The following is a 16,264-nucleotide window of genomic DNA, read 5'->3' as shown; positions in this document are numbered from 1 at the left end:
AGCATACATGGATGAATGAGAGCCGATGCACGTAAAGGAGAAAAAGAGATGCCACAAGTCTTAAGTTTCACACAGAGCAACACAATATTAATTCAAGGTAAGAGTTTTACAAAGATAACCGCTTTAATCTACAAAAAAGCCACAAATAGAACAATGCAAAGAGAAATACCTAAAAACTTGAAATAAAAATGTAATGTTAACATTTTTCAATTAAATAAAAAGAAAAAGAAAGAGAATTTAAAAAAAAAAGTCTTAAAAGACAGGATCAAGCCCGGCATAGTTTAACAACCTTTAATCCCAGCACTCTGGTCTACATAGTGAGTTCCAGGACAGCCAGAGCTACATAATGAGACCCTGTCTCACATGAAGGAGAAGGGTGTGTGTGTTGGGGGGGATTCTGGGCTGGAGAGAAGGCTCAGTGGTATGAGAGCACACACTGCTCTTCCAGGGGATCTGAATCTGAGTCCCAGCACCCACATCAGGGACTCACAACCCAACCACCTGTAACCCCAACTCCAGAGGATCTGATGCCTTTGGCCTCTGTGGGCACTGTACACACACACACACACACACACACACACACACACATTTAGAAAAAAAACAATTTTAAAAAGGCTAGGCAAATAAAAAAATTTTAAATGGGGGAACTAAAACTAACTGACAATAACTGCAGCCAATGAGAAGAGATTAAGTATTAGAACAAAAAGATGTAGATTACCAAAGAGCGCTTTACTGGTAACACACCAATGCACACCCTTATCTACAATGGATGCTCTTTAAATAGACACAGCCTAATAAGCAGGTGAAAAGAATATGCCAGGCTGACCTCAATAAAAACCCAGACAATGACTAAAAAAATTCTAAATTTATGTCACTTATGAGACAAGAAGAAAAAAGCTCCCAGAAAAACACAGCATCAAGTACGAATGACTAACAGAAAGGAATATAACAGAGGTCAGAAACACACACACACACACACACACACACACACACACACACACACACAATAATTTGATGGATGTAGGGAATAATCTTTGCAGCAAACTCACCAGGACTAGATAGATGCCTTCATGTTAGGAACGATGGACCCTCATCACTGCCTCATGACATAAACAGAAATTAGTGGGGTAACACAATTAAGCCTAAATGTTAAAACTAAACCATCCATAGGAAAGCAAGCCAAGGCATAACTGTAATGTATGGAGGCTGTTACTGATAAATTGGAAAAGTGATCATTTGGACTTCATCAAGGTGAAAATGCCCACCTTTTCAAAGAAACTGAAAAAGTAATCAATAATTGCCAATTACACACCAGGCACACATTGAACGTGTATCCAGAGTAAGCCACTAGGATTCAATAATAAAGAATCACCCAGTCCAGTTTTTGAAGTAGCAGAAGATTTCCTGCAGCTTCCTGAGTCACTCTGATTTCTTGCCCTGCAGACCACAGACCTTCCCTTCTTTCCAGGTGGTCCTCCTTTTCATCCTCGAGGCTCTTCACTTTTTCACCCAAATGGCCTCAACCCCCTCCTTATGTGTCACTGTATATTCAGAGAAGGTACAGCCTGAGTGGTCATAATCTTGGGTGATGAAGGTGTGCCCATGTAGGCTTGTCAACTTGTAGCAAGCATGCCACCCCTACAGGAGATGCAGATGATGGGGAAGGTTAGGAACACCCAGGACAAGGGTGAATAAACCTCTAAACATCTACTCTATTCCTGTGTGAATTGAGATGTCCCTAAGAATATAATCCATTAAGAAATTGAGGCTGTAAATACGAGACAAAAACTGGCATCAGGTGGAACCAGAAAACTCGTGCAAAGGGTGATCCCTGCAGCACTCCGAGGTGGAGGCAGGAGAGTCCTAAGTGTAAATGTATCTTTCTCTACACAGGGGGAAACTCTTGTGGAGAGAAAGAGGAAGGTAAGAAAACTGTTATTTATTTGGAATCCCAGTATTGAAAATGGGCTACTTCCCATGGATGCCAAACCAGCAGCATCGTAGCCTCTGGCATGCCCTTCACCAGAAAACCCTTCTTAAACAACAGAATGGAGAGTCCACACAGAGGAGAGGCTTCCTGTGGCCCAGATTCTCATTCTTCACACTGCAGCATCACCAAAAAATGGTTCTGGAGCAAATGCCACTAAAACATTAGCACTAAAGGAGATCTGTGCTGCCACTGAATTCAGTAAATAAGGCTGGGAGTCCCCGAACAGCAAAGCTATTTGGTCAAGAGACTTAAGACAGGTATGAGGGCCACACTTAACGGAGTTATCAAAATCACAGCACTGTAAACAGCATGTTCACTGGCCATCAGTTTACCTAAAATCAGTTTAGAAGCATCTCTTCTTCATCCTGGCCAAGAAAGCAAAGCAGCACCTATGGGCTGAACCCTCCGCACACGCCCATCCTACCCCACCCTGCTAAACTCCCTGCCCCCCATACAACATCAGCCCAGGGGCTGGACCCTCTTCCCCTGACATCACTCACCCAGACCCCCACCCCTCCCCAACATCTGGTGTAGGGGTGAAGCAGCCACCAGTCACTATTCCCCAGTCTGAGGGAATGGAGAGGAGTAGGCAAGGGTGGTCACACTAACCTCACCAAAGCAGTCTTGGACCAGGAAGATCCTGTCAATTACCTTCCTGCAGGCTCAGATCATAAAACCCCTGAGGAAGGCCTCTGAGCCAAATGGAGGAAAATGACCCATGTTTCTATCTGTTTTACACACACACACACACACACACACACACACACACACACACACACACACACACACGTCCTCCTAAGGCACACTTTATCAACTTCCATAAAACTAAAATGTCAGGCATTCAAATTTTCATATTTAAAATTAGAATATTAAAACTTTTCAAGGAAAACACCTTTTATTTAAAAAGAAAAAGCACAACTAGTTCCTGAGTTACCATTAACCTCTCGACAGTTGTAATTCTAAGGTTCTGTTATCTGAACGCAACAACATGTAATCCAACTACCTATCTGTTGTCCATTACTTTGGTCTGAGAGCCAGCCAGCTAAGCTTTCATTGCTTATAATGTAAAAAACTCTTTTCTAGGTACTGGAAACCTTTCTAAGATGAAGAAAACGTTCCTTTTAGAGCAACCTGAAGAGTGTGCAGACTCTGACATGTTTGGGCCAGCTTGGCTTGAGTGTACCATTGGGAAGTCTCAAGCTCTGTACTTCCTAAACCTCTGCCTGGGATGCCTGTGCCCCAGATGTAAGCAGTGGGATGCCCTGACCCCATATGTAAGCAGGCTCACCCCTTGCTTATGCCCATACCTGGACAGTACCTTTACACTCAAGACCTCATGGCCTCCCTGCTTCATATGAGAAAGGGCATGTTGACACACACGTGCACACAGTACACACCACTCCCTCCTCCCCTCTCTCCCTCACCCACCCTAATCAGATAGACACACAGGTATTTTACTTATTTATGGAACTTACTATCTTTCTCCCACTAAACTGAGTCCTACAACATAGGTTTTGGCTGTTCCCTTTTCTGTCTTCCTGTCAACTGTGATGGCAGACCTCTGTGCCTAAGAAGGTCTACAACAGGAACTCTCCCAAGGTCTGAGGCTTCTTTGGCCCAGTGGGGCCTCCTGACCTAACTGGGGTTGGCTTGTGGGAAATATTTAAACAATAAAAGAAGTTTAATTAACTAGCACAGTGAATGAGAGAGCTAAACTACTTGAAAATGAGATATGAGAGGTTTAGGTGCTTGTCACACACAGGCTGCCCACTCAGAGAAAGAAACAGAGGTTTCAAACTACCCTAGTTTAACACCAATGCACCTATCTAAATGGTGGTTTTCTGTTTTATTTTGCTCTGTTTGTTTGTTTGAGTAAAGGCCTCTTTACGTAGCCCTGGCTGTCCTGGAACTCTCATTATACATCAGGGCTGGTATCAAAATCAGAGACGTGCCTGCCTCTGCCTGCTGAGTACTGGGAATAAAGGCGTGAGCCATCCTGAGAAACCTCAACTAGGATGACACACCTCACAAGCAGCCACACCTTCCAGACCTATGCTAGAAATGTCCCTTTCTATAAGGAAGCACCAGGGCCAAAAAGCAGCCTCCACTTCTCCAAGGAGAATGCTGTCACCGTAGCTTGAGAATGCCTTTGCGTGGATGTGAAATGTAAGAAAATTCTCAGGTGTGGCTGCCTCCTAAATGTCACTGTTGTGTGTGAGGCAGGGCTAACCAGTCTGAGAAATCAAATGGGTCTATGCTCGAGTGTGGGCTCCTTCATCTTCTAACTGCATGATCTCAGGCAGGTTCATTGCGTCACAAGCCTCAGACTGGTCTCTTACAGTAAGCAGCCACACCTATTTCTGGAATTTTAGTGAAGAATTAAAATATTCATCAGTGGGGATGGGGGTGTGGCCTAGTGGTAGGGTACTTGCCTGACATGAAAGAGATGTCTGGGTTCAATTCCCAGTACCAGGGATGGGAAAGAAAAAAAAATGGTTAAAATACATATCAGCATAGATAGCTACTGCTAACTCATTAACATTCCTAAAGCCTAGTTACATAGGCTTTTAAAATCATGTATCCCATAATTTTAAAACAAACACAACAAAGAACAGATGACATGTTGACATGTTTGTAAGTTTCAAGTCTGAGTCCTCCCGGACAATCTCTTGAAATCCAGCTGTCACCAAGTGGACACATGGTATGTGGGTAGATGCCTTGCTTTTCACTTGGTTATATCTATAGTGCTGGGGTTTGACCCCAGACCTTGATAAACCTCAGTTCCAGGAGCCCTCTGCTGAAAAGGATTCAATTACTGAAATAAGTTTGTGAACTATGTAAGATTTCTAGAAAACTCTCATCATTTCTTCTCCGCTACTGGCCTCACTAGGTTCATACTGAAAGGAACAGGATGAGGGTAAATGTGACACCAGACATCACAGCAGAGCCTACATCAAAAACAGATATATTTTTAATAACGTCTCACAACAATCATCTCAGCAAATGGTGAAAATAGTAATTCTTGGAAATTCTTCAAGAATTAAACATATATTCTTAAATTCAGTTTCAAAAGGACCAGCACATGGTGCCATTCCCATGGAGTACAGTCCACATAGCAGATCCCGACCCCAGACAGCCTCAGTGATGACCTGAGTAAGTTCAAAAGCCAGTAAAAGCTTATTTGGAGGTTACAGGCTTGCTGAGGTTCAACACAAACTGCTCTATTCCCAGAAAAGACACCAATGCAGTGTCCAGCCAGTAATTCCCTCCGGAACATCTGGCCAGAGTCAAGCTCACTGGCTCTTTGTTATCCCACAGGCAATGGGAAGGGCTATAAAGGAACTGAGGCAGAGCTAACAGTGACATTCAGGTTAGAGAACAGACTGGCATATTCCAGTCCTAAGCACTGGCCCCATTCCCACAGGATATGGTGCCTGGCTCTGTACATCCAGGTAGGCATGCTAGGTTCAGGCCACACTCGGACAGCTACTATTTCGCATCTAGCAACCCGTTCTTTTATGATAATCCTCATGTGTGCTTTCTGAGGCAGGTCTTGTCAGGTATTAAGTTTCCCAGCCACACAACATGGTACATTCCTATGAACTCAAAGGTGATTTTAGACCATGGGAAAAGTTTTAGATTAACTTTGAAAAAGCATCATAAAATTCCAGAGCTAAAAGAACCCTAGAAGTGCAGGAGGACGGCTCAGCAGAAGAATCGCACTACGATGGTAAATAACTTGAAAACAACAAGATATTCCACTAGTCCCCGCTCCACTCCCTTTGCTTCAGCTTTTCTATTTTGTGCTGTTTCCGTTTTTATTATCATAAAACAGATATAACTCATTTTTTTCTTCATTAAAAACAAAGTCCTTAACCTTTGTGGTGGCTTGAATGAGAATGGCTCCCATAGTTGGTGGAACTGTTTTAGGAAAGATTAGGACGTGTGGCCTTGCAGGAGAAGGTGTGTCACTGGGAAGGGGGTGGGCTTTGAGGTTCCAGAAGCCCACAGGTGTCACAGTCTATTAAGTGTGCCTCTAACTTGAGGGTAAGATGGGAGCCCTCAGCTCTTGTGTAGCAGCCATGGCTATTGGCCTGCACGTGTTCCCAGCTATGAAGGTCATGGACCCATGCAAGGCCCCAATCAAATGCATTCTTTTGTAAGTTGTCTTGGTCATCGTGTCACTACACAGCTAATAGAACACTGACTAAGACACTCACCTCCCTTCTTCGCTTTTTCCTCCCCTTTTAGAATCTCTAAACTTCTATTTAAATCTTTTTGAGGTTCACATAAAGCCCACAATGAATCCAAGGCCTTTCTAAGCCTCAATCTCAAATTTTCAAGAAGCCACTCCAGAACCCTAACCTGAAATAGCCAATACATTGGGCACGCCAATATGCTGAGCTCCGCCTTCCCTTTGTGGTGCTGAGATTGAGCCCCCCAGATGCTAGGCATGTGCTCTACTGCCAAGTCACATCCCTGGCCTACTGTCAATAAACAACTCAAAGGGCAAAAGCAACTACACTCTTGACAGTTCTTTAGAACCCAGTTCTGTCATCTTTTAAGACATCATGTTCACTTCAACAGAGTGTCACACACCTTCAATCCCAGTACTTTGGAGGAATAAGCAGGCAGATTCCTCTAAGTTTGAGGCCAGCCTGGTCTACATAGCAAGCTCCAGGGCAAAAGGCAACATTGTAAGACCCTGTCACATACACACTCAAGAAAGAAAGAGAGAGAGAGAGAGAGAGAGAGAGAGAGAGAGAGCATGTTCGACCTGCAATAACCACAATAACCAAACACAGCCAAAAAAAAAAAAAGCAGCCATCTTAGTTAACAGCATGAGACAAAAATTTTAAAGCCTAGTCCCCTCTCACCACTGTAAAAAGTATTCAGGTAAAGCTTCATGGTAATATAGAGATATAAATTTATTTATTATATAAAGAACACCACCTGTTAGTAAAAGCAACACACAACACATAAACCTAAAGCCAAAGCCCCATGAGTTTACCTCAATAAAAAAGGAATAATAAATTCAAAATTCCACCAAATGCAAAGAAAATAATTCAAAAAGGAAATAATAAATTCATATTGCTTTGTATGATAGAAGTTTCAGTTTACCTTGATATTGAAATAATACTGTGGAATATTCCTTTACGCTGTGTGAATATATTTCACTATAATTGGTTTAATAAATAGGCTAAATGGCTAGTAGCAGGATTTTCAGGGCATAGAGGATGCCAGGAAGAAGGGCAGAGAGACAGAGAGAGAGGGAGGAAGGAAGGGAGGGAGGGAGGGGAGGGGAGGGGAGGGAAGATGAGAGAGGAGAGAGGAGAAAGGAGAGGAGAAGATAAGAGATGAGAAGAGATGCCAGTCAGATGCAGAGGAGGCAGGACATGTACAAAATGAACCACATGGCAGCAAGTGAAGGGATAGAAATGTTACAACTGGTATGGAGAACACACAGAGATTTCCTCAGAAAATTCCACAGAGAATATCATATGATCTAGTAATTCCACTTATTGAATATATCTGAAAATGAGATTTTGAAGAGGTATTTGCATACCTAAAGACACTGCGGCAGTTTGAGCAATAGCCAAGACTAGAAGACACCATACTATATGTCTAGTGACAAATAAATGAATAAGAAAAATGTAGTAGTATTGTCAATGGAATAGTATTCAATCCTTGAAAAGAAGATTCTCTCATGCATGTTCTGCTACATGCATGAATGGTCAGGTCATTAGGAAGTAAGCAGCTTCAAAGAGACTCAACAGAGTCCACTGACAAAAAAGAGCAAGAGTGATGACTTCCAGGGGCTGAGGGAGAGAGAGAAAGACCTGTTACTATGTATGTAAGTTATAATTTTCCAGGATGAGAAAAAGTCTCAAGATCTTTTACAAAACAAGATGTATATTAACACTACCTACCTTGTACTAAATATGATCAAGAGAATAAATGATGTGATTTATTTTTTTAATCATAATGAAAGAGGAATGGAGAGATTATCCTGGATTATATAAATGGGCCCAATGTAATCACAGAGTTCTGAGAAATAAAAAAGGGTAGACAGAGGAGCAGGTCAGAATCATACAGTGTAAGACTGATCTATCATTTCTGACCTTGATGATAGACGAGGGCAAGAAAGTCATCAAACTGAGTTGCTAAGTGGAAAACTACAAATGTCAAGAAAGAGATAGAAGAAGGGAGGGAAAGGAGAGAGGGATTACGGAAGGGAGCCCCCAACATGGAATTTCTGAATTCTTGGGATGAAGAAAAGTGTTACCCATAAAACACCCCACACAACCAACTAGGAAGCAGAATGGCTGGTACATGCCAACATACATCACAATGCTCAGCCAAGACCAAGTAATTTACCAATTTATCATAACTTGGCAAATATTAATATTTAAAATGCAGTCTGGAACATGACTGCACTAAGACACATGGAGATCTGGACATGGCGGTACACATCTAATAGTCCCAGAGGCTGAGACAGGAGGACTCCAAGTTTGAGGCCAGTGTAAGCCCACACTCCGTCCCCACTCCTGATAAAAGGAGCAAAGGAAAAGGGGGAGGAAGAGGAGAAGTAAAAGAGAAATGGGACAGGAAAGGGAAGTGAATCGTAACAGTCAAAGGTCATCTTTAAATCTCCAGCAGGTAACAGAACAGATATCTAACATGTTTGAAGAAACCACTAAAGTGACTTAAGGTATCTTCTATATTTTGAAACCGATAGATACATGGATACCAGAAAATATAACCAAAAAAGCTGAAAGGCCTATTTTTTGTCAAAGGGGAGATTGGAAACTATTAACCAATTGTGCTGGATAGTTTTATATCAACTTGACATAAGCTAAAGTCATCTGAGACGAGGGAACCTCAGTAAGGAAAATGCCTTCATAAGACCAGGTTGTAGGCAAGCCATGTACGGTATTTTCTTAATTAGTGATTGATGGGGGAGGACCTGCCCATTGTGGGTGTTGCCATCCCTGGGCTGGTGGTCCTGGGTTCTATAAGAAAGTGGGCTGAACAAGCCATGGAGAGCAACCCAGTGAGCAGCACCCCTCCATGGCTTTTGCATCACACCCTGCCTTCAGGTTCCTGTCTTGCTTGTGTTCCTGTCCGGACTTCCCTCAATGATAAGCAGCGATATGGAAATATAAGCTGAAATAATCCCTCTCCTCCCCAAGTTGTTTTGGTCATGGTGTTTCATCATAGCAACAGTAACCCTAACTAAGACACCAATGTATATGCAATGACTTCAAAAATAAATAAAATGAACAAGGAGAACAAGGAACAAGAAAACAAGGGAGAAAAAAATAATGAGCTCATAAAAACAGTTACATAAACTGTTCCAAATGGAGATCCTGGTTGTTTACAAGTCTGAAGAATGAAGCCAGCAACTGTCCTACATTACACAAATGGATACTTGCACTTTGGACTCAAGACTCAGGCGCCAGCATCATACAAAGAGTCCAAAAAGTCTGGGTGGCAAACAGTGAACATGCTATACCATGATGTGGGAAGTGCAGTCAACACTCTGAAACATGACTCTTACAGTGAAAACACTGGTGCAATTTATGTAATTATACACTTGGAAGAAAAGTGTAAATTTGTGCTTGTTCAATATACATATATAACTACATTAATTAAGTGGAATGTGTGCTTGACTGCTTCATCTGTAATCCCCACAATCTTTATATATTTAAGTTGGCCAGAATCATTGCCTTAGATTGTCTCAGAAGACCCAGAACAGACACTAGAACATAAAAGAATGAAACAACCATTTACCTCAGTCATGCTGCTACTTTTCTTCATCAGCCTTCCATCCAGTCTAGGAGAAAATAAGTCAATTAAAGTACATGCTTCATACAATGAGCTGCTTATAAGGAAAGAAACCCAAGGTCATCACTACCCCTCCTTATCTGTTCACTGAGAAATAAATGGCCTTCCCTCCTTGCCAACTTCACCCCAGCTATCCTGGTAGAGGGACCAAGTTGTGATTGGGCAAACGAGCAGAGCAAGCCTGTGCCTAGTGCTAGGAAAACACTACACACCAGACCTGTCTAAGGGCATATCGTCATATTTCCAGTCATGTACCTTATAAACTGTCCCCTTTCCATTCAGATTAACTGTTAACTTGCTCGAGAAATTGGAACAGTGGGCAAGCATATTTCTTCAAACCGTGAAGATTACAACTCTGGCACCACTCCACTTGGCCTTCCAATTCTCAGAGCAAATGCTGAAGATTGGTTCCCTCCAGTTTATAGGAACCATGAATCTCCAAACAGTGTGACTTTGTAGGTGAGGCAAGCTGCGTACAGGACCACTGGTGCTATGAACAAAGGACAGTGTCCACAGCACATGCATACAGGATTTGTTGTGTAGTCCCTGCCCAGAGTCACTTAAATCAGAAGACTCATGCCATTCAGAATCCAGCCTTACAAACTGTCAACAAACCGAAGGCTGTCTCTGTAAAGCAGGCATACTTATTACTCTGCACCTCCGAGAAGACTTTTCAAAAGAAGCCTTTATTCATCCCAAATGCTCGCTCTGAAACCTGCTAAGTGGCCATAGTATTCTACATCCTCTCTGTAACAAGAGACACCAGACGAACACAGTGTTCCTCACGGGCAGCTGCTCATGAATGCAGGTACCACCAGTTATTGAGGAACCCCAAGAACACCATCTTCCAACAACATGTTAAGCCTCTATGAATATTTCCTTTTTATAATAAGTAATTTCAAAAAGCAAGGTCAAAACAGGAACAGTTCAAAAGGGGAAGTTTCTGTTTGCCACTTGAGGAAAAAAATAGTAACTACTTTTTAAACCATATGTGTGGTAACCAAGATATATGTTTTAAAAGACCCTCCTGCATCCTCAATTATAAATATAAAACTGTACCTCAACTATAATCGACTGTCATTCAATCCCTGAAAGAATGGGTTGGGATGCTGAAGGAGCCTTGAAACCACAACCTAATCAGATGTAGACAACTCAGAGGCTACATAACTTCTCTCGTGTTATACCAGGAAAGAGGGGAAAGGGTCCCAAATCAAGCTTGCTGAACTACTTGGGCTACAGCATCGACCTTGACAGCTCTAGCTTCGTGATGAAGCCTCCAAGGAACCACTCAGTAACATTTTCATCTTCTAGTTTCAAGTTATTTGGACTCTGAACTCCACAAAGGGTGTTGGGGTCCCTTCTCTCTGGGTGATGGAAAAAGTGTTTTGTTAGCAAGGAGCTTGAAGACAGAAAGCAAAAGGAGCTCAATTTAAATGAGCTGACCTGTGAGGGCAGCAGGGGCACCCTGGGGAGCTCACTGTGTGAGACTCAGTATAGGGCAAGCACAAAGTGGGAGGCTTGCTTTTGCAATGGAGGCATTTTTTGTGAAGATGCAAATTCTTTTAGAGACTAAACAAGCAAGGTAACCAGACAGACACGAATGGATATATGTCTCCACAGTGGAAGCCCCAGTTATCCTGGAAGCTATGACTTTAAACATTCATTTAGGATCTAGTCAAAAAGGGAAACTTAACAAGACCTGAACAACAATGACACCAATGAAAAACTAACAAGGAAGAGAGAAGGCTCAAGAAAGCTCAACACTAGAAAAAGAATTATAGACAATTGGGGACTGCTGAGAGTAGAAGAAATGGTCTTCCCAACACAAGTGGTCAGTCCTGAGATGACAGACATACGCAAAATGAATGGGTGGTGTGTGTGTGTGTGTGTGTGTGTGTGTGTGTAATTAAAGAAAAAGAGACCATGAATTTGAGAGAAGTATGGATGAGAAGAATGAAAGGGAGGGGTTGGAAAGAAGAAAGGGAAGGGGGAAAATGTAATCATCATTTGAAAAAAATATTTTTTAAGGTAAGGCAGAAATGAACCCAGTGACACGCAGAAGATTGCAGGTGGGGGTTCTCCTACTCCTCAGAATCCTGGTATGGCAATATTTAAATACCTCTGTGATTACTACTGGTGATTTGCTCCCAAGAAAAACATGATGGGGTAAGAAAAGATCCAAGAGCAGAAAGGAGTGGACATAAAAGCCACAGCTGGGGGCGGAAAAGAAATAAAAGCTCACAGGACTTTTCTAAGACACCAGCAAGCTCCGGTTTTACATTTGTAGGGCCAGCCCTTGCAGATCCTCTTTCATCAGGGAGTGCCAAGGTTTTCTTACAGGATAACAATCTGATTGGCTGGCCAGTTGGTCAGTTGGTTGGCTAACAGGCAGTGGCTGCTCGAAAGCAACACTGAAAGGCAGTGCCACTGTGTCACCATTATGTGCCATGCACAGACACTGTGGAAACCCAGCCAGCATTCTTCGTTTTTGAAGCCTGATGCAAGCCAATTATAGTTCAGTTATTCACTCTTGGAGAGAGACAATGTGTAATTAGACATGAATAATATTGAGACCAGTAATAGCACAAGAGCAATTTAAATACTTTCCCACTAAGACTGTACTTTATTAGAACAATTTTTTTAAAAGCTGGAAAAGCTTTCTTACAAACAAGACATTGTGAAAATTAAGAGTCTGGCTTTAAAGAGCATAAAAGACAAAATATGAAGTTATTGTTTTCCTTCTTTAATGCCTAGTACCCCAGTAAAGGCAGCTTAACCAGACCACTAGTACCCCAATGAGGACAGTTTAACCTGGCCACTAGCACCCCAGTGAAGACAGCTTAACCAGGACCTCCCTTCTTTCTCGCTAATAGGTGAAGAACAGCCTTTACAAACCCTACCATCTCTCCTAAGGTGTCCAAAGACACCAGGCAGATTCTCTGGCTCTCAGGGCTAAACAGTCCAGTCTCCCTCTAGAACAGTGTTCTCCACCTTCCCAATGCTGTGATTCTTCAATACAGTTCCTCAGGTTGTAGTGACCCCCCCCACCATAAGATTATTCACATTGCTACTTCATAACTGTAATTTAACTACTCTTGTGAATTGTAATGTAAATATCTGGTATGCAGGATATCTGATATGTGACCCCAAAGCGGTCACAGCCCACTGTGAATCACTCTAGAATCACCCAAGGCTTCTGCTGCTAGCTCCTGCAACTGGTCACAGGGAAAACATCCAAGTGGCCTCAGGAGTGCCTTCATGTTCCCTTCAATGCAGTCTTAGCAAGAGAACATGCAAGGGGTGTACTAGGTGTCTTCTCCCAAGCTTTTCCTGAATTCCCAGAATGTTGGGCTTCTCCTGGGGAACAGAGAACACTCTCTTCTTTGAGGGGCTGGGCTGGGTTGTAAAAGAAAAACCCACTTTATCAAGTACCCATCTTTTAGCCTTTCTCAACTTGCCTCTGAAGCTAGCTTTCCTTCCCTTTTTCCTCAGGAAAGAACAGATGACTAGTGGGGTTTGCGAGCAGAGGTGCCCTAACAGGAAGACAGAGCTATCAATTGTAATCTGCTAAAATGTGGGAGTGAAAGGAAAAGATTTGGAGCAGGGGGATTCCAGAGAGATAGGATGCACGCTTAAGGAACGAGTAAAAACAACTCCAGGAAATGTTCCTGAATGACAGAAAACTGACAAAAGCCTGGAAACAATGCCGATGGGAGTGTGACCTCAGAGCACTCCTTCTCAAGAGTAATCAAGTTGGGCACAGGGGTAGGGGGGTGGGGGGGAGAAGAAAAGGCACTACCTCATTGCACTGGGCAAATGGTAGGGATACACAGAGATGACAAACTATAAGCAAACAGCACCAACAAACACAACTACTACCTGTTAGGGGCTTCATCTGGACCCTCGAGCCAAGCCTAAGAGGCCAAGCAACACTCTTCTGTGGTTCACTGATGGGAACAACCATATGTGGGACAAAGAACAGGGTCTTCTGGATCCAAGAAGACACAGTTCTCATGTTCTAGAGTGAACCAAATATGCATGACCGCAAATATGCATTTTCAGGAAAATGAAATCGGGCAGCCCCAAGTATCATGTTCTAATGTAACAGTGTTGAAGAACAAAAGGAAGCTAGTGATCTGTTAGCATATTCCAAAATGATTTGTCTACTCATCACAAAGATGTATGGTCAAACATGAAAGTGGGCAGTGATGAGCTAGCTATTAAGGGGGATACTGACAGTGCAGGATAATTTGACTCCAGAAGTACAAAATGTAATCAGTCAGTTGGCCTCATAGACCTTTTAACCTGTATTTGGTTTTTTACTTCAAGCTTCTATCCTCAACCTCATATGGTTTGCTTTTGTTTCTGTCAACACTGGTCTTTCCAGAAAGTAAAACCTAATCCCTATGTTACCTTGAAGGCCCAAATATGCCTTTGGGTCCTGAAGTTTTCACTGAGAAATTTACAAGCCAAAATGATACTCAGCCCATGCCTTGCTAGAGTGACCTCAGTAACATGCCAGGCCTCCAACTTGATGAGAGCAGTTTGAGTTGCTTTGAAATCCCTACCCATAGGAGTACCAAATATAACCTTCCTACTGGTACTGAAACAGAGTTGCTTGAGGACAAGAGTCACACTGCCTTTGTGCTTAAAATGCAACAGACCCTGGTGAGCACCTGGTGAACACCTAAGTGGATGTCTGCTATTAGTTACATTAAAGCAAACCAAGTTTCTCAGTTCACTGGTGAAACCATCTTTACTTCAAAAAATGTATTGACAGGAGACTGCCTTTCAGGTACCCAAAATGCCATCTCTCTACTTTCTGCTAGCAAAAGTGATGGAAATAACTCACAGTAATGGGCAAATTACCTACCAGATCTTATTTGGTCTTCATTATTTTTAATCAAAATGCTATATGTAAATATATATATGTACATATATATATATTTATAAGTAAATCTTAGATTTAGGTAATTATCTTCATATTACATCTGAAATTAATGTCTTCTATTTCTATTTCATATTTCCCTTTAACAAAAAATAGGATTAAAAATTGTTGATTCTTTTCATTCTTTCCACAATTCTTACATATTATAGTCTAAGCAGCTTCCATTTGAAATTAGTGACACTGTCTCCCTCACCAAAAAGTCCTCAGAACGTAAGTTATATCATACCCTGCAGCTCATACCCTGCAGCCCATTAAGTCCAATGACTTAATATCTGTTTTAGAAACAAATCTAACGGCCTTGCCTTTTGAAGCCAAGTTCTTTTAGGACATGGAGAAGAATAGGTATTTACCAGAAATTAAAAGAACAATGAGAACCTGGTCATTTAAAGTACTTTCCAAATCCTTTGAAGTAATATCTTCAAAAGAAAATTCCACATGAATTAGCAAACCAAGCTACCATAACAAAGTGTGCCAATGACACACACAAAAATGTTTGTGTTCCTCAAAGAGGCAAAGATAGCAAACAAGTTAAGAATGTAAGATGAACTAACAATTCCTGTGTGCCCCAGACAAGATGAAAATGAAATGGCTGAGGAGATTATCTCAGTGTCAGAACACATGTTCAGTCCTGGGTTCACTCCTGGGTTCAGTCCTGGGTACTACCCTCTCCCCAAACTCCACCCCATAAAAGTGTGTGTGTGTGTGTGTGTGTGTGTGTGTGTGTGTGTGTGTGTGTGCAAATGTAAAATTCACTCCCAAGGTACACTCAGGAGAATGAATTTTCTCAAGTAGCCTGCAGAGTATCACTCACTTACTCTTCCTGGAGAATTCTGCTATCCCCTCAGGTCCGGATGTCTCTCAGCTGACATTTCTGCACTGCCTGATACAACTCCATGCACAGATATAGCTAACTAAACCTGAAAAAAATTCTTGACTTAAAAAAGAATCATTTATGAAATGGCCAAGAGTCATGGTTTCTTGTTACTACCTAAAATGATGGGTTCCTCCAATGAGGCTCTCTGCCTCAGGAGCCAAATATGAGTAAGTCTACAAGAGCCTAGATGCATGGTAAAAGCTCAAGAGGGACACTTAATGTCACAGGCCATGTGTGCTCAGAAATCAACTGGCCCCCAGTCTGTTCTTAGCCTGGGATCCTCAGATCCACACCTTACTTCCTAATCTTTTCATGAGGTAAAATACAACTTGGCTTTTGCAACCAAGAAAATACCTAAAATATACAGCTAACGATTAAAAAAAACTAATTTAAATTTTTGTGGAAAGATTTACTATTGCTGCATTAGTTAAACTATTGTTTTTAACTAATTGGAAGAAACACCTTACATCGTTAGGTCAATTTTTAAAGCAACACAGCTTTATTATTTTTAATGTCTCTCCTATGTGCTTCAGGATCCTCACCTATAAAATGAAGTCAATGTCTGAAAGGACTCAAAATTCTGCGGATGGCTCTGATACATCAA

At 42.0% G+C, this 16,264-nt stretch overlaps 1 protein-coding gene across 8 annotated transcripts in view; it reads right to left on the bottom strand.

The window, feature by feature from the left end:
- Sgms1 (sphingomyelin synthase 1) overlaps positions 1 to 16,264 on the bottom strand; it is a 257,862-nt gene that overhangs the window by 108,093 nt on the left and 133,505 nt on the right. For 5 of the 8 annotated variants that reach the window (XM_035441887.1, XM_027406400.2, XM_035441889.1 and 2 more), the window contains one exon: positions 9,785 to 9,827. The exons of the other annotated variants lie outside the window; for them this stretch is intronic. The gene's annotated coding sequence lies outside the window, so the exon portion shown is untranslated. The remainder of the gene's footprint in view (positions 1 to 9,784; positions 9,828 to 16,264) is intronic. 8 annotated transcript variants of the gene reach the window in all.

This window comes from Cricetulus griseus, chromosome 3 (assembly GCF_003668045.3).
Source record: "Cricetulus griseus strain 17A/GY chromosome 3, alternate assembly CriGri-PICRH-1.0, whole genome shotgun sequence".
NCBI classification, from domain to species: Eukaryota; Metazoa; Chordata; class Mammalia; order Rodentia; family Cricetidae; genus Cricetulus; species Cricetulus griseus.
This window is presented reverse-complemented; position numbering and strand designations above follow the sequence as displayed.